Genomic DNA, 13,626 nt, shown 5'->3' on the forward strand with positions numbered 1-13,626 from the left:
CTGCACAAGGGCACCTGGCCTGGGGGGCCACTAGGATCTGGAATTCAGCTCTTACCTGATCACAAAGCCATGCCACCTGGAGGAAGGGGTACACTTTTCAAATTTACCTGCTCTCGGTGATCCTGCCCACAGGGGCCCCCTTTCCCTAATTCTCACAGATAGGGGCCAACTGCAGCTTTGGGGGAGTTAGGTGACACTCCTTGGAGAAGAGGCTCCTGCATGAAGCCCCAGCCCAGGACTCCTTGGCTTCTGTGGGCCCCAACTCACCTCTGTTCTCCCACAAGTAGAAATTCCCCCCGAGGTGCTCAGTGTATCAGCTGGAGCGGCAAACCTATTCCAGTGCTTGTGGTCTCCATCAAGGGGCGCTACTGGGGAGGAACGGCAATACTACTCTTGCAGAGGCTTGGTATTTGATTATAAGGTTTTCAGGCAGAAAACATGTCTTTGCACCATTCTGCTGACTCTAGCCTAGTTCCTCAAGCCAGCCTGTGAATGGCTCACCTTCATTTCTCTTGTTCCCAGAATATCTCAGATACACAGACACACCTCTATAGACAGAAAGGTCATTACAGTTCCAGTGGACAGAGATTTAGGTGGGCCCAAGGGTGGGTTTATGTTTCTGCCACCTGGTCTATAAACTCTGGGTAGTTTAGCACTTTTTGATGTTTGAAATGCGACAGTGAGGCATTTCCTTGTGGCCTGTCAAAGGCCCAGGTCAGTGTGTTTGTTTCCTAGGGCTGCTGTAACAAAGTACCTTAAACAGAAATGTACTGTCTCACAGTTCTAGAGTCTAGAAGTCGGAGATCAAGGCATCGGCAGGATTCCTTCTGAGGGCTGTCAGGGAGAATGTTGCCTTTCTCCTGGCTTCTGGTGGTTTGCTGGCCATCTTTGGTGTTCCTTGGCTTGTAGACGCATCACCCCAGTCTGCCTTCATGTTCACGTGGTGTTCTCCCTGCATGCATGTCTGTGTCCAAGTCTCCCCTTTTTATAGTGGGTTAGGGCTCACCCTAATGACCTCACCTTAACTAATTACATCTGCAAGGACCTTATCTCCAAATAGTCACACTCTGAGGTACCGGGGATTAGGAATTCGACATATGAATTTGGGAGGACACAAGTCAACAGATAACATTAAGATCCCCCCCAAAAGATAGCACTAAACCCCTCATCTTCTACCCATTGCCATGGTGACAGGAGGAGGGGAGGCTGGAGGGACAGGGGAGTTCAGCTCAGAAAAGCTACAAGAAAGCTTTTCTTTCTGTGTCAGGTTGGGATCAGGGGCCTGTCTGACCCCCAGGTAACTGAAAAAATCTCCAAGACAGACAAGCCGGACGGTCTCATGTTTATGCATCTCCAGACCACAAAGGAGAGGGAGGTTTTGGTAGCCCAAACAGACCTGAACTGTCTCAGCGGCCAGAGAAACACAGGTCTGTGGAAGGCTGGCCTACTCAGCCAGAGCCGTCATCGTCCTTGCAGCAGGTTGCCCGTTAGGCTTTTGAAATTACACATCGTCTTAATCATCACTGTGAAGGTCTCCTCAAAATTAACAATAGCTCAACTGCCTGTCTTGGTTGTTGTATTTTGCTTGCAGAAATGACACAGTTCTGGCTCAAAACCACAGTGTCTAATTCTCGAGCACTGTGGCCAGACTGGCTGTCCTGCTGTCTGAGTCATGGTATTTAAATCTGCCACATATGAAAGTCACATAATCCCACTTCGGGGCTCTGATGAGACAGGTGGAAAACAGCCTTCCAATGGCCTGTGAAAGCTTCATGGGCAAAAATGCAGTGGAATCGATAAGCCGGTTGGTGAGAGCTTCAGCCAGAAGACCAAGGGTCCTTACATTGCTCTTCATGGGTGGGCTTCAGGGAATCTGTGACCCCCTAACACTGAAAACTGTAAAATGTATGTATTTTATTAGGGAGAGGGTTCCCAGCATTCATTGAAGATTTATAGATAAACCAGTTAAGAAATACTGCCCTAAAAACTCCCATCCCCCCCACATCTTTATGGTAAATGAGTAAAGTCAATTTTCTTCTAAAGCACAGAAGCTCATCATGAAATTTGGAATTGTTAATGATGGGAGCAAGACCTTTAAACTTGATAATGGTTATCTCCCAATCTGGACCCTGAAGTTCCTCTCAAGGTTATGCGTGTGGATCTGTCATTGGGAATGTGCAGGCTAGGTAGGTTCTTTGGTCACAGAATGGCATATAATGTGGTTCCCTGTGGCCTGGGCTCTCAGATGGGTCCCCAGTAATAGAAGTGTCTGTTCCTTTATGGAGAAGGGTGAACCTTGATGGAGTCCAGGAACTGGGTCCCAAGATTGTTAGGGATGTGAGACCCTTCCCCCAGAAGTGTGCCTCCCTAGAGGGTTTTTGTTCACATCAACCAGAGCTGAGTGGCAGACAACTTCTACTTGACCAAAGGATTCACGATGTTTGTATTTAAGACAGAAGCTGGTCCAGCGCCCTCTCTCTCGCTCCGTCTTTCCGTCTCTCTCTCTCTATTTGTCCAACCCGTCTCCACCACTCTACCCTATGATAAATAAATAGATGACACATCGATATTAGATAGATACATGTACATCCATGGTACACGGTAGGGAAAGTTCTCAGTCTGAATTATTATAACAGGGACAGCCAGATATCAACTTTTTTTAAAAAATTAATTTATTGTATTTATTTATTTTTGGCTTCATTGGGTCTTTGTTGCTGCACACGGGCTTTCTCTAGTTGCAGTGAACTTCTCTTGTGGCGGAGCACAGGCTCTAGGCCCGAGGGCTTCAGTAGTTGTGGCTCGCGGGCTCCAGAACGCAGGCTCAGTAGTTGTGGTGCACGGGCTTAGTTGCTCTGCGACATGTGGGATCTTCCTGGACCAGGGCTTGAACCCGTGTCCCCTGCACTGGCAGGTGGATTCTTAACCACCGTGCCACCAGGGAAGCCCAATATCAACTTTTACAGAAATAAAAGAAGAAATTTTAGTAAACTGTTTAAACTATTTTCTTAAATAGATTTCCTTCGCAGCCAGAGATCTTCAGTAGCCTCTGCATCCGACACCAGTTCTTCACCAACTGCTGAATTTGGCTTTTATTTTGGGGAAAGAAGCCTCTTTTTCTCTACTTGCTTGCATTTTTGCTTTAACGTCTTCTAGCAAGCTGGGGTGTTTCGATGCACGTGGACAGCACCTGGGAATATCTCCACCTCACTCTGTGCTGTGACCGCCTCTATCTGGCTATCCCTCTCCTTGTAGTTGACAGGCTGGCTATCATGTTACACTCATTACCGTGCAGGACTGGGTAGGGTCTGCACAAATATGCTCGCTGTGTGGAAAGCATCTGTACGACATCAGCAAGAGTGAGGCCTAATGAACTCCCCCTCCCCAGCCCAGCCTTATGCACGGGTGTTAGTGAGAGTCGTGTGCTCCTGGTCTCCCTTAAAGGCTGTGGTCTTTACCAGTGTTATTAACCTGGGCCAAGCAAGAGCCTCACAACTCCTACTTCTGTGACCATGAGGTGTGCTAGCATCAGGCTGGCAGGGAAGAGGCAAGGCCAGGACTTGGAGGCAGCATGTGGAGAATCCCTGGATTCTCCCTCTTGGGGAGGGTGGGAGTCCCTGGGAAGCCTCAGTGTTTGTGTGAGACCCCTCCTCTTTCTCACGTGGAAAGTCCCTGAGTGTCTGGAACCCTTCCGATATCTGAGACGGGTCTCAGGAAGCAGGCCCGCCTGTCTTGAGGTGGCTGAAGGGGCTCAGGGGAGGCAGGTGAGAGGGGGCCATCACAGAGGACAGCACTGAGATGGACCAGGGCCTAGGAGGGCAGGTGACCCCGTGCGTCAGACAGGCGACCCCACGCCTCTGACAAGCAGAGGTTGCCAGGTCAGTTCAGTCCCGATAGAGGCACGTCCAGGGCCCGAACGACAGTCAGGGGGTCCCTAATGGGCTGTGGGGTTGCTGAGACCTTTCGTCTGACCTTTTGTCCTGAGCGACCTCGGGCTGCCTGCTGGCCCCAGTACCACCGTCTAGGCTAGCATCCGGCGCTGGAGCAGTTCACCTGCCTGGAAGACCAGGCTCTGTGTCCTCACTGAGGTCTGCACTGCCAGGCCTACAGAGGGTAGTTGGGGTCTTACAGGGACACCCCACCTCTTCCTCTGTGGTCAGTCACCCACTGGGGCCCGGGCAAAGGGTCCAGCAGAGGGTCTCTTGACCAGAGTGTGCATTCAGCAGCACAGGCCGTGAGCTGCTTAGCCCCAGGTGCCCCCCGCTCTGGACTCTGACGTGAGTGCAGGTTGAGCACCCCTGGAGATGAGCATCTCATCACCTCCGCTCCTGACAGCAGTAAAGAGACAGAGCGGACGTGTAGCAATAGTCTGATTCGAAGTTAGCCGTCTCACTTTCCTATAGACTCATTACCAAAAAAGAGAGGGATTTTCTGCTTCTTCCTCTTCAGGGGCGGTTGGACTTTTTGTTCTGGAAACTGAGGTGTTCCTAGCCCCAGGAGAGAGTTGAGTGCTTTCAGTTTTAAAAGCCTAGACTCATAAAATAATCATAACACAGGAGGTTTAGGATAGAGGAAGACTCCAAGGACTGAGTCCAGAAACAGCCCAAGGATGGAGGAGACTGGGTGGGGACAGGTGTTCCCACAGTGCCAGAGACCTGCCCTGGAGGAACAGGGAGGGGGCAGGACCTCAGCCGGGGGAGGGCATGAGTGGATGCACGTGGAGGCTGGCTCTGAGAGGTGCAGCTCTGGATGCCCGGCCAGGGAGGAGGGAGGCTGTAACACAAAGGCTGGATTTGTCAGGGTTCTTTAGAGAAACAGAACCAACAAGGATATGTGTGTATGTATATTTCATATGTATATATTTCCTATTTGTATAATTAGGAGCTGACTCAGCCCATTATAGAGGCCGAGCAATCTCATGATCTGCAGTTGGCAGGCTGGAGACTCACTAGAGCGGATGGTGTAGTTCCAGTCTGGAGGCAGGAGAAGACCCAGGTCCCAGCTGCCTGCACCCACATGTGAGGGGTGAGGTTAAGCCTGGTAAAGACCAGCACCTGGAGGCTACATCTGTCTCAGGCAGAAGCAGCAGCACAGTCAGGACCCAAAACCCAAGAATGGGCCTCCTCTTTCAAGGCACCAGTAAATCCTGGGGTCCTTGTTTAATCTGCTTGCGAGAGGGGGCCCTGGAAATTGACTCATAGTGAAGTTCTCATGCATCTTCATAAGTGACAGCTTGAATTGGATATAGTATGACTTAGGAAAATAAAGAAAGGTGCCGTTTCTTGCCCTTGAATGTTGAAAAGCACGTTACTACCCATTCTGAATTTTTAGGAGCCTGGTCCGTCACAACAGTGGTGCAGACAAAAGAAAGGAAGTTGATAGGATTCAACTAACAAGTCGTTAATCTCTGCAGCTATTACCTAAGGTGAGGGGTTGAAATTTTTTTTTAATTTATTATTTATTTATTTATTTATTTATTTATTAGCTGCGCCAGGTCTTAGTTGCAGCACGCGGGGTCTTCGTTACGGCACATGGGATCTTTAGTTGCAGCATGTGGACTAATTAGTTGTGGGATGTGGACTCTTAGTTATGGCATGCATGCAGGATCTAGTTCCCTGACCAGGGATCGAACCTGGGCCCCTACATTGGGAGCACGCAGTCTTACCCACTGGACCACCAGGGAAGTCCTGAGGGGTTGAATTTTATAGAATGTGAGACAGAGGTCAAGGATGGTAAGGATTCTGGGTATCTGTTCCCATGTGGGAGGGTATTCCCACACAACCAGTCAATTCTCAGACACCAGCTGGCTATTCTACAATTCAGCTCAATTCTGACACTGTCTACCTGGAGATAGTCAGATCCCACAGATTAAGGACTGAGTCCCACCAGATTGCCACCACTTCAGGTGTCAATTGAAAGTCCAGGTTGTCACCTGTACTTATAACCAACTGGCTCTACAGCAGAGGTTCCCATGACCCCCTCCTTGTGTTGGATTAATTTGCTAGAGCGGCTCACAGGACTCAAGATACCAGTTTACTTACTAGATTACCAGTTTATTATAAAAGGATATAACTCAGGAACAGCCAGGTGGAAGAGATGCATGGGGCAAGGACTGTGGGCAGGGGCGGCAGAGCTTGCATGCCCCTCTCTCCAGGGGCACCACTCTCCCTGCATCCCCACATGTTCACCAACCCAGAAGTTCTCCAGACCCCATCCTTTTGGGTTTTGATGGAGGCTTCATTACACAGGTATGATTGATTAAACCATTGCCCATTGGTGACTGATTCAACCACCTGCTCTTTTCCCGTCCCTGCAGATCAAGGGTAGTACTGAAAATTTCAGCCCTCAGGACTTCCCTGGTGGTCCAGTGGGTAAGACTCCGCGCTCCCAGTGCAGGGGGCCTGGGTTCGATGCCTGGTAGGGGAACTAGATCCCACCTGCTGCACTAAGAGCCCTCATTCCACAACTAAAAGATCCCACATGCTGCAACTAAAGAGCCTGCATGCTGCAACGATGAGCCTGCACGCTGCAACTAAGACCTGGCGCAGCCAAAATAAATAAACAAATATTTTTTTTTAAGTTGAAACTCTTAAAATACAAAAAAAAAAAAGGAGCAAATAAAAGAAAGTTTCAGCCCTCTAATCACATGGTTGGTTCTCCTGACAAGCAGACCCATCCTTTGGTGTGGTCCAAAAGTCACCTTGTAAACATAACAAAAGACGCCTTTATTGCTCTCATCACTTAAGAAATTCCAAGGGTTTTAGGAACTATGTGCCAGAAATGGGGACACAGACCAAATATATATTACTTACAAAATGCAATATCACAGATGGTGTTTCCCCAGACACAGTGATTGAACCTGGAGGTCTCTGGGCTCTCGTCTGAAAAACCAGGCTGGTGGTCAACAAATCACACATATACCAGAATTCAAGACTATTCACACATGGTGGGGGGAGGTACTGTGGACATGGCTCCCCCCTCCTGGCTGCAGGGAGCTGCTTGAAGGGAGGAAGCCAAGAACAGGCAGAATAGGAGCTGGAGCCATCAAGATAGATGATGGAGCCCTAGTGATGGGGCCACTCAGACCACAAGAGAATAGTAAACTCTAGACCAGGCAGGAGCCAATTTAAGTGGGGGTGAGACGGTTTTATTTTCTTTTTTCTTTTTTAATAAGGTCTTTCCTTTTTTATTATTTATTTATTTATTTATCTGGCTGCGCCGGGTCTTAGATGCGGCACGCGGAATCTTTGTTGCTGTGTGCGGGATCTTTGTTGCATCATGCAGAATTTTTAGTTGCGGCACGCGGGATCTAGTTCCCTGACCAGGGATCGAACCCAGGCCCCCTACATTGGGAGCGGGGAGTCTTAACCACTGGACCACCAGGGAAGTCCCGAGATGGTCTTCAATGGTGAGTTTTCACCATGGGCTAAAGGGCTCAGCTGTCTGAGTCCATAAGAGGAGGGTGGGTGGCCAGGACCCATCAAGGCACTGACAGCTGGGCCAAGCTTGAGCATGAGGCTGAGACCTCCAAAGGGTCTCAGTGGGAAACAGGGCAGAAGGCCGGGGAGGCAGAAGAGCCCTGTACTAAGGGGTTAGACACGGAGGCTGATGAGAGATGAGAGGTGTGCCCCAGCTTACCAGCCACCTGCACAGTAGTGTTGAGGGACCCCTTATCCTTCCCAGCTGGCCCTCCCCGCCCTTTGGTTCCGGGTCTCCGTTTTGTTGCAGGAAGGAGAACCCTTTCCAAGGCCCGAGAGTGGGCTCTTGTCTAACACTCAGAAATGAACTGTCCGAGGAGACACACGTGCTGACAAAGCAAGAGACTTCATTGGGAGGGGCGCCCGGGTGGAGAGCAGGAGGGTAAGGGAGCCCAGGAGAACTGCTCTGCCACGTGGCTCGCAGTCTTGGGCTTCATGGTGATGGGATTAGTTTCCGGGTTGTCTCTGGCCAGTCACTCTGACTCAGGGTCCTTTCTGGTGGCACGTGCAACCGCTCAGCCAAGATGGATTCCAGCGAGGAGGATTCTGGGAGGTTGGTAGGACATGCGGACTGGCGTCTCCTCTCTCCTTTTGACCTTTCCCGTATTCTTCCGGTTGGTGGTGGCTTGTTAGTTCCGTGTTCCTTACCAGGACCTCCTGTTGTAAAATAACTCATGCAAATTGTTACTGTCTTTGCCCGGCCGGGGCGGGCGGTTTCAGTCAGTGTTTCCCTGACAGTTTGGGAGTGGGGACTGGCTGTGATAGGTCATCACCACCACTGGCGGCAGGTCGCATGGGGCAGGCAGGGGTCCCCCGCATCTCAGGGGACTAGAATGTCTGGTGTGTCTCTATATCAAGCAGTGCTGGAAAAACTTGCCAAATTCTTGTATTTGGGAGACATTTTCTTATGTTCCACTTTTTTCTCCATACCTCTTTTTCCCTGAAAATGGCTGCTTTTTTTTTTTTCTGATTATATAAATAGTTACCACCTTTGTCTTGAAACACACATGCTCCAGCTGTTAACATCTTAGCTTAGACTTAACATCCACATTTAGTCAGCCTTCCTAGTTATATACTCTAGGCCTTTGTTTAGAGTTTGCGAGGCCTGCTTTGACTTGGGAGATACCCGGTGCCTGAGGACTCGCTAGGAAATCTCCTCTGCGGTGGGCTGATCTGGCTCAGAGGGGAAGAGGGTAACTTTACCTCCACGTTTGGATCCTTCTCACCGAGGTGCTCCTGGGCGCGGGTGTCTTCTCCTTTTGCTGCTCTCAGACTGTGGCTGTGGGGGTCCCACGCGGCCTGATGAAGAGTCTTTTACGTAGATAGCAGCGAGGTGAGGTGGTGGGTCCTGCTTCTCCTGCTCTCATGTCCCTTTGTCCCCCCCTCATCTCTTTCTGCCCCCGTCTCCTGTTCCCTGCACTGCTCCCATCCAGGTCTTTCCGGGTGTTGAGCCCCAGACCCAGAGAGATCAGCTGGGTTTGCCCCACGTGTTACTGTCTATTCTTCAGGGCTGTCTATTCACACAGGTCAGTTACTCACAAGCCCGAGTGCACTGCATTCAGTGCGCTGCATTGTAGCAGATTCTGGGAGTGGCGCTCCCAGCAAGGGAGGATCTTTGTTTTGACATGCCGGGAGCGAGCAGACGATGACTCAGGGAGCTGTCTTCCTGTCCTGTTATGGCTTCTAAGTCTCCTTGGATGAGCTTGCACGCGTCCAGGTGGAATATTTGCTCACCCCCGTTGCAGCCTTACCTTTACCTGCTCACCTGACTGAAGGCCACCGTTTGCTCCTCTGCTGGATTCACGTTTTGTCTCTCCTCTAGCTGCAAGTGGATCCTTCACCAAATAACTGAGGCAGAAACAGGATGCCTTGGCACTCCCAGCCGAAGGCTAATGTCTCAGAGAACAACAGGGATAAGATCGGGGTAAGGAGGTGGCTGGAGGAACTTGAAAGCGAGGCCCCGGCTGCTGAGTAACTAGGTCAACTCCTGCACCTTGGCCCCAGCCCATGACTTGCATGGACCAGAGACTGGGAAAGAAACCTCCGAGAGCCCAGGGGACGAGGGGAACAAGATGTAGGAAACAGGGAGAAAAGACGTGTCTGGGAGTCGCAGATGCGTGACAGCATCGTGAGTCTCCCACTTAGGAGTTCTGTGACCCTGGCAAGTACCTCAACCTCTCTCACTCTCAGTTTCCTGTAAAGGAGGAATTTTAGTGTCTTCCTCACAGAGTTATTGTGAAGAGTATTTACTCATAACAGCTGAATGCACTGTGTGAAACTTGATTGGATCCTAGTTTGAAAAAAATTGGGGGAATTTAAATACGGTCTCTGTAATATCATCTAGTATGGAGTACTTGCCCATTTCTTAGTGTGAGGATGGTATGGACTTCTGCAGAATACTGTATTCGTGGGCGATACATGCTGAAGTATTTAAGGCACAAGTTTCTCAAGGTCTGAAGTACATTCAAATGGTTCGGCAACAAAAAGTACATTAGCATGGAGAGAAAGACAAAGCAAATATGATGAAATGCTAACTGTTGAGTCCAGGTGGAGGGTCTTTAAGTGTTCGCTGTGTGTGCTTTCTGTTTTTCTTAATGTTTAAAATTTGTCAGAGAAAAATCAGGGGAGAGAAAGAAGAAATGAGACAAGGTATGTCAAGCACCCCACACAGCGCCCCATTCGGCAATGTTTATTTCATAAATATGCATAATATGTCACCAGGGTGACATCGGCCAAGAGCCGGGGATGGGCCTGCCAGGTACTGTCCTGGGGTTACAGCAGTGGCTGCCAGAGGGCCGGAGACAAATAGTAAACAACAAAACAAATACGTGAACACGTTGGCCGAAGACAGTGCCGAGTGCTATGAAGACCGTCACAGTGAGGGACCAGGGACCCGGGGGTGGGAGTGCCACACTGGCTTGGTTGCCCCTGAGCCTCTGAGCAGGTGGAAGGTGAGCTGAGGGTGGACCGTGCCAGGGAGCTGGCGGTGCAGAGACCTCCCCCCACCCCCATCTGTGCAGCCAGGGACCCTAGAAGGGCTCAGGATACCACAGTGGGTGACATCAGCCAAGAGCCAGGGCTGGGCGTGTTTGCTTCCTCTCTAGGAGCAACCAGCCATGGCTCAGTTTATGCCCTTACAACTCCTCAGTCTGCTCAGGTGGCCCCGATACCATCAGCCTCCTGGAGCAGTGAACCTCAGGAGGGCGTGACAAGGGTGCCTGCTGAGCCACTTCCTGGAACCAACCCGTGATCTGGAACGGGCCTTAGAGGGAATCTCCGTGGCCCTCTTCACAGGCCCTGAGACTGGCAAAGACTTCTCAGTAACACAATTAACAGAGTATGTTCAGGGGGCTTCCCTGGTGGCGCAGTGGTTAAGAATCTGCCTGCCAGTGCAGGGGACACCGGTTCGATCTCTGGCCTGGGAAGATCCCTCATGCCGCGGAGCAACTAAGCCCGTGCGCCACAACTACTGAGCCCGCGCACCACAACTACTGAAGCCCACGTGCTCTAGGGCCCACAAGCCACAGCTACTGAGCCCGCGTGCTGCAACTCGTGAAGCCCGCACACCTAGATCCCGTGCTCCACAACAGGAGAAGCCACCGCAGTGAGAAGCCTGCGCACCGGAAGGAAGACCCAATGCAGCCAAAAAAGAAAGGTATGTCCAACCTCACTCATAACTCAAGAAATTCAAGTTGAAATTTCACCCGTCAGATTAGTAAAGACTAAGGAGAATGAAAATATCAAGTCCTGGTGACACTGTGTGGACGACCCTCTCTCATCCATCGTTTGCTCAGCCTCTTGTGGGTAATCTGGGTCATTTGGGCCCTGTCCATCAAATTTGAAATTGTGACCACCCTTTGGTTCCATTTTAATTAATCTATTCTGAAGATATCATCAAAGAAGTGATTTTTAAAACAATGTAGAAGGATGGTCATTGAATTATAACTGTAGCATTTGCAGCACTGCAGGAATTATGTCACGCAAAATGAAACAACCCAAATGTCCACCAGGAGGAGACTGCTTAAATAAATCATGTATAGGTATGCATTTAATATGAGTGGAGTTTTGGACACAAAATATATGTACATATAATAGCAATCGAGGTTAGTGTATGCATAGAAAAAACATCCAGAAGACTGTATATTGAAATGTTAATAACAGAGGTCTCTGGGGCATGAAATCCTGGGGACTTTCACTTTCTACAGTGTGCATTTCTGTAATATTTAAATTTTGTATCACAAACATGTATTACTGTTGTAAGCAGAAAGAGAAGGATTTTAAAGTAGACGGAAGGAAGAACTGCAGTAGATATTTGTTCTTTCTGGCCAGCCAGGATCTGAACCCACACCTTGAAACATTTGGGCAATTCACCTGCCTTAGGGCCTCCCACCATAGACACTGTAAGTGGCCTTCCGAGCCCAGGGCTATGTGGCCCTGCCATGGAAGGCAGGATGGAGATTGTGTCAAATTCTGGGCCTTACCCACTCCCCTCCACCCCCCAGGGAGCCCCAAGGCTCCCGAGGCAAGCAGTGGCTGGACTTGGGTTTTCTGCCACTTGCAGTCAGAGTGGTAAATGATGTGCTAACTTAAGGCAAAAAAAAGGAGGTAGCGGAATGATACTCCAGGGCCCCCTGAAATCCACAGAGTTTGAACAAGCATGCTTTAGGAAGGACTGAAGCCACAGAAACTCCAGGAACCTGAGGAAGGGTCTGTGGGTCTTCTCTCTAGAGAGGTGCCCTATTGGGAGCTGTGACAACTCCCAGCTCCAGGTCTCTCAGGTCAAGTGCCAAATTCCTGTGAGGGACAATCTGATTGGCCCAGCTGAGTCCGTGGTGGTGAAGGGTCAGGGTAAGCTGTCCCCAGGGCAGGCAGCCATCTGGACTGGTGACACTTGTTTTCTAGGGCTGCCATAACAAAGTACCACAAACCAAGTGGCTTAAACAATAGAAATGTATTGTCTCACAGTTCTGCAGGCTGAAAGTCCAAGATCATGGCATAGTCAGGGTTGGATCCTTCTGGGGGCTGTGATGAAGAACCTGTTCCAGGCCTCTCCGCCAGCTCTGGCGGTTTGCCGGCAATCTTTGGCATCCCTTGGCTTGTAGACACATCACCCCGATCTTTGCCTTCATGTTCACAAGGCATTCTCCCAGTGTGCGTGTCTGTATTCAAATCTCCCCTTTTCATAAGGACACCAGTTGTATCGGATTAGGGGCCCAGCCTACTACAGTGTGGCTTCATCTTAACTGATTACCTAATTCCAGATAAGGTCATATTCTGAGGCTCTAGGGGTTAGGACTTCAACATATGAATCTGGGGCAAGGCAGGGTCGGGGGACAAAATCCAACCCATAGCATAGCTGTTATGGTCAAGGTCAGGAGAAAGATCCGGGCTGGAGAGAGTGCTGGAGAGTAGGAAGCTCTGGGAGCAGACTCAAGGAGGAGCAGCTGGGAAGTAAAGGAGACCCAGCAGAGTGTGGGATTAGGAAAACAACAGGGGCTTGAGGAAGAGGCAATGGTTGGCAATGTCAAAACCTTTGAGAGGTAAAGGAAGCACTGAAGAATGTCTGCTGGATCTGGTGGCATTGGCAAAGAAGATTTTGGCAGACTAGCGGGGGCTGAAACAGACCGTAGTGGTTTAGGACTGCTTGGGATGTGATGAAATGGAGAGAGTGTGGGGATAATTCTCTCATTAAAGAAGGCTGGTCGTGTTAAGGAAGAAATAGATAGGGTATTGGCTGGAGGGGGATACAGGGTCCAAGGTGTGTAAAGCTTGATCATGTTGATGGGAAAGAACCAGTTGAAGAGGGAGAGACTAAACAGAGAGGAGATCATTGTGGTGCAGGCTCCCAAGAGGGCACCCTGGCTCTTTACCCACATGCCAGGCACCCAGTCGGTGCTCCATAAATACTGGTGAAATGAAAGTATGACTGCAGACAGGAGGGGACGGAATGCAGAAAGCAGGTAGGAGGGATGGGCCAGGGCCGCGTTCTGCTGCCCTCGGTCTCTCCACTCCTGACCCCTCAGCGCCAGTGCCCGCCACCAACTTCCCACAGGCACTGCGGTCTACGGTTCAAATTCAAGATGGAATTTAGATGGCCCTGGGTGCCTCTGAGCCTGAGCCCAGCCCAGGGTGGTGGGCTGTGGCCAGGGGA

Source organism: Balaenoptera acutorostrata, chromosome 7 (assembly GCF_949987535.1).
Source record: "Balaenoptera acutorostrata chromosome 7, mBalAcu1.1, whole genome shotgun sequence".
In the NCBI taxonomy this organism is placed as follows: Eukaryota; Metazoa; Chordata; class Mammalia; order Artiodactyla; family Balaenopteridae; genus Balaenoptera; species Balaenoptera acutorostrata.